The 5,183-nt window shown below is 41.0% G+C and overlaps 1 long non-coding RNA gene across 1 annotated transcript; it reads right to left on the bottom strand.

Annotated features, from left to right (window-relative positions):
* Positions 1-1,779: 1,779 nt before the first annotated feature.
* LOC127348984 (uncharacterized) lies at positions 1,780-4,295 on the bottom strand. The gene is made up of 2 exons (XR_007880055.2): positions 3,898-4,295; positions 1,780-2,059 (listed from the first exon to the last, which is right to left on the bottom strand). It is a non-coding gene; the product is annotated as an uncharacterized lncRNA (long non-coding RNA).
* Between the last annotated feature and the right edge of the window lie 888 nt (positions 4,296-5,183).

The following is a 5,183-nucleotide window of genomic DNA, read 5'->3' on the forward strand; positions in this document are numbered from 1 at the left end:
TCCAACCTTTGTTATTACTTTATATCAAAATTTATATTAGTTAGACTATTTTTCAATACCCTTTTCGGGCTAGTGGTTTCTAAGGGGGGAATAACTGGTGGCAAAACCACTTGCAACTCAAATAAACTACCACTTGCAATTCTCCGTTAATTACTAATTTTACCACAAATGGACCAACCTTTTTAAAAAATATGTTATTTGAATTATCTTGTGACTTAGAAATATTCTAAATCAAATTAGCTTTTCCCGTTGATAATTTTTCAGATTTACGGGCAGAGGCGTTAATAAATTGTGAACTAAAAATGTTCCCAAAATATTTTAAATAAAATTAGCTTTTAGGGTTGATAATTTTTCACATTTACCGTTGATAAATAATGGGAGGAGGGTTGATAAATTGTGAGCTAAAAATGTTGCTAAAATATTTTAAATGAAATTTGCTTTTTAGGTTGATACTTTTTACAAGTTGATAAATAACGGGTAGATGGGTTGATAAATTTGAGAGCTAAAAATGTCGCAAAAATATTCTAAATAAAATTAGCCTTTTGGATTGATAACTTTTCACATTTACCGTTAATAAATAATGGGAAGATGGGTTGATAAATCGTGAGATAATATATTCATAAAATATTCTAAATGAAATTAACATTTCGGGTTGATAACTCTTCACATTTACCATGGCTAAATAACGTACAGTGAGGTTGATAAATTGTGAGTTAAAAACATCCCCAAAAATATTCTAAATAAAATTAACTTTTATGTTCAGTAATTTTTCACATTTACCGTTGATAAATACTGGTGGGAGTATTGATACCGTGTGAGCTAAAGAAGTGACCAAAATATCTAAATAAAAATTAATAATAAGATCATTAAGTTTTTGCATTTACCATTAACAAATAAAGGGGGAATGGTTGATTACTTGTGAGCTAAAATAATCATCAAAATATTCTAAATGAAATTAGCTTTTGAAACCGTTTACTTTTCACATTTACCACTGATAAATAGCAGGAAAGAGTTGATAATTTGTGGGCTAAAAAATTGCCAAAATATTTATAAATAATATTATCTTTTGGGTTCGATTACTTTTCACATTTGCCGTTAATATCTTACAACAAGAGGGTCGGTAACTTTTAGCCTAGAAAAAAAGTTGTCGAAACATATTAATATGGGTGCTAGTTTTAAAGATCTCGTGGAGACTAGTTTATTGGTGAAAACAGATTTTCAGTTGAAGTTGTTATTTGAAAGATAAAATATTTTAAACCTTGGATTATGAGAGAATCTTTACTGCCGTCTTGGTGATAGGCGGAAATCGGAGGAAGTTGCACAAACCACTTACTATTGCTATCTCTATTGCACAAACTACTTACTCTTCGTTTCTTTTGCAGAAAATATCAACTTTAATTACGTGTAGTTGGTTGCAAAGAGATCTAAATCTAGGATTAGCCTTGTTAACAACAAATATGACGCCTGGGCACTACTAGGAAAAGGCTTACCACCGGCAACCTAAAAAGGCTTACCGCCGGCACTTTCGAATTCGCCGGCGATAACCTCGCCGGTGGTAAAGTGCTAGCGCCGGCATATTCGTAAGCGCCAGCGGTAATTAAGGTGGAAATACCCCCGGCGGTTTTCCCAACTCGCCGGCGGTAATAGGTACCACCGGCACCTCCCAACTCGCCAGCGGTAATTTAAGTTACCACCGGCAAACAGCCCTATGTGCCGGCGGTATGTATTTTAGGATTTAAAAAAAACTGACATTAAATCACAAAACCTTCAGATATAGAATAAAAACAAATTCACTCTTTATTCTATACGCTCTTTATTCTATACGATCCAAAGTTTCTCTACATAATTGTATTTAAACTGGACAGTAATTACAATTTTGCTCATATTACAATTTTGCTCCGACGTGCTCCTCCGCACACAATATTCCTCTAGGTTCACTCCATGATCCCCAGATCGCGCTCCGCTCGATCCTCTTCCTCGCTGCCCAGGAGCACCTGGGGGCTGCTTCTCCTTGCTGCTCGCCTCCGCCACGTTCATCTCCGATTCCTGCCAAACAACACTGCAACATCATGAAAAAAACAAGATAAGTGACCTGCCATCTAAGGAGTTACCATGGCAGCATTTATGTTTAGAAGGCAATTTGAAAGAAAAAAAGTAAGGAATATCTTCCTGCTATTACTACCAACTACTGCTACTGAATTATTATCCAGGAGTATGCTACAGAAAACACTAATGGCAAGTCTGAAGAAGAGCGGTAAATGAAATGCATGGGAGTTTCAGACTACCCATGAGACACAAAAGTGAGCTGATATATGTGCCTGGCATTTTAGACTAAGCAGGTTTGTAAATTGTAAAGTGCTCAGATCATCTCAAAGCAGATGAATGACCTAATGAACATGATAGCAAATAAAAAGGTGAATCATGTACTCTGCCAGGTTTAATTCAAAACTGAAATACAACTGAAAAAGCATGGAATAATCATTTAGCTAGTTCTAAAAATAGGAAGGCAGAATGAGAGGAGCCCTCAATCTGCAAGCCCCGACGGGCGGCGACGTTTGGCGCACCAGACCCCCCTCAACCAGATCCCCATGTACCACTCACAGATCTCGGCGGCTTATCAAAAGTGTAATAACTACGGGAGAAATCCAAGTGTAATAACATGTATATAAACAATGCCTACTTTATCAAAAGTTGCACAACAGTCCAGACAGGATGATGCCAAGGTGCACATGATAGCCATCTGGTACATGTATGCTGAATTAGACAATCGTTTGGGTATGCACAAACTTCTTCAGCACACATGAGCAAATAAAGCATAGCAGAGCATTCAAAAACACAGTAAGATCGTAATTACTGAATACTGAGACCGACCTCGGAATCTAAGAACTTTTCACCACAACAAGGCAGTAATCTGTAGACCTAGGCATCAGCCAGTAGATCCCTAACAATCCCTCGGCAAAGACTAAATTTTTCACCAGCCAAAGCAAACAGGGGCGACTAAACCGAGAAAAGCTAAGGTTTTCCCTACAGATTCGCGGCCTAAACTCTTAACCAGCACCGTCAGCTACCTGCATCACTCTAAACGACACCCGAATTCCTAGATCGGCGGCACAATCAACAAGCGAGGCCGTCTGATTTGGACCTCGAGAAGAGATTGAGGATGAGATGATTTCACTCTTGGGTGTCACAATTATCTTGCATATGAGAAGTGACTGCAATGGCTCAGTAATTCTGAGCAAAACATTTGTATATGTAAGTTCAAAAAAACGTAATCAAATAATATCTGTAGTGAACAAAGGCTTTGACTGTAATCCACTACCAAAAAAGTGCAATCAGCAGACAGATGTAACAGAAGCAAAAAAATGTGATCTATAATTGCAGTGCCTGAGATGTGTAAATTAGGAAACATTCATTGCATCACATGATTAGATGGCAGAGAGTATTTACAGGGAAACATAAATTACGTGCTGAGATCAATTAGTAAGAAACATGCAAGCATTAGTACATGAGATTGAGTATGAAGCCAACATATCGACTTGGAAACATTCATTGTATGACAATGATCAGATGGCATATGAGAAACCGAACTAATTTATTAGGAGTAGATGAACATTAGTCCGCTAGATTCTGCAGAGATAGAAACGCAGGACGAGAATCAATATGCAAAACCTAATCACTGGATCTGGCTGCCTCCCCTAGAACACAAGATCTAGAACGAATCTACACAGGCGGGGCAGTCGATCTATCCATAACCCAGCAGTACCAAACTATCCGGCCGAAATTAACCTCCCCAAAGCCGCGACCAGGAAGTGGAATCTAACCCAAGATAGATGGATCGGGACCAGGCAAGAAATCTAGATTCTAGAGGGATCGAGGGAGGGAGATCGAGGCGCGTACCACCAGCATCCTGGTGCTGCTGCTGGGGCAGCTGGTGCTGGCCCTCCTGCTGCTGCTTGAGGAGGAGCTCCTCCTGCTGCAACTACTTCTTCTTGAGCTCGTAGAGCTGCTTCTTCTCGTCCTTGGAGAGGGACCGCGGGACGACCTCCTTGGCGACCTTGGCGACGGCCTCCTTGCCCGAGGCCTCGCCGGAGAGCTCGAGCAGGTCGAAGATCCTCATCGCCGCGCCGGAGACGCACCGCTGCGTGAGGTGGCGGCGGCACAACTGGGTGGGGAGGGGGAGAGGAGGGGAGAGCGTGAGGAGGAATGGGGGATGTGGGGAGGTTGGGCCGGGAAGCACGGGGGATGTGAGGAGGTTGGGCCGGCACCGTTGGTCGCTCGCTCGCGGGGGCCTCTCGACGGCCGGCGAAAATGAAACAGGAACGCCGGCGGTAATTTTGGCCCAAAATAACCCACAACAGACTAAGTTACCCCCGGCGCTTGCAAATCCATCTCGCCGGCGGTAATTGTATTATCCTTGGCATTTACAAGTCCAAATCGCCGGCGGTAATTGGAGGCCTGTCCGGGTGGTCTCAGCCCACCTTACCGCCGGCATTTTCGATTCCATTTCGCCGGCGGTAAGTGTCGTACCCCCGGCGACCCTATTTAAACTCGCCGACGGTAATGCGAGGCGGGCCTAAAAGGCCTTACCGCCGGCATCTTTAAATCGTACTCGCCGGCGGTAAGAAGTGCGGCTATAAGCCTTTTCCTAGTAGTGGGGTCCACGGTTACTGATGATGTGGCACCCAAGTATCATAAAATAGCCTTTTTAAAAAATTAAAATTTGGAAATTTTCAAATATTCTACAAATTTGGAATTTTCAAATAAACGTAACAATATAAATCTAGCGGTATGATGGCCGGAGGCGGAGGTAAGTTCAATATGGCAAGTACTTGATGGATTTAAATTATAGCAAACTTTTCCAAATTACTTGTGTCATATTGTTTCAAATACTAGAAAATTTTCAAAAGTTTTTGAAAGTTTGAACCGAAGTTTTGGCCAGATAAATACTTTAAACTATTTCAAACTTGTCTAAATTTGTTAGCTTATATTGTTTCATTTATTAGAATATTTTCGTAATTTATAAGGTTTGAAAAAAGGCTAGTTGATGACACGTGGACGCACAACATCACTAACCGTGGGTCCTGTCTGGACCTCTGTGCAACCAATTACATGCAAAATTGGTGTTTTTGCAAAAGACGTGAAAAGTATGTGGTTTGTGTAACACAGACAACAATAGTGAAACA

This window comes from Lolium perenne, chromosome 1 (assembly GCF_019359855.2).
Source record: "Lolium perenne isolate Kyuss_39 chromosome 1, Kyuss_2.0, whole genome shotgun sequence".
Classification (NCBI taxonomy): Eukaryota; Viridiplantae; Streptophyta; class Magnoliopsida; order Poales; family Poaceae; genus Lolium; species Lolium perenne.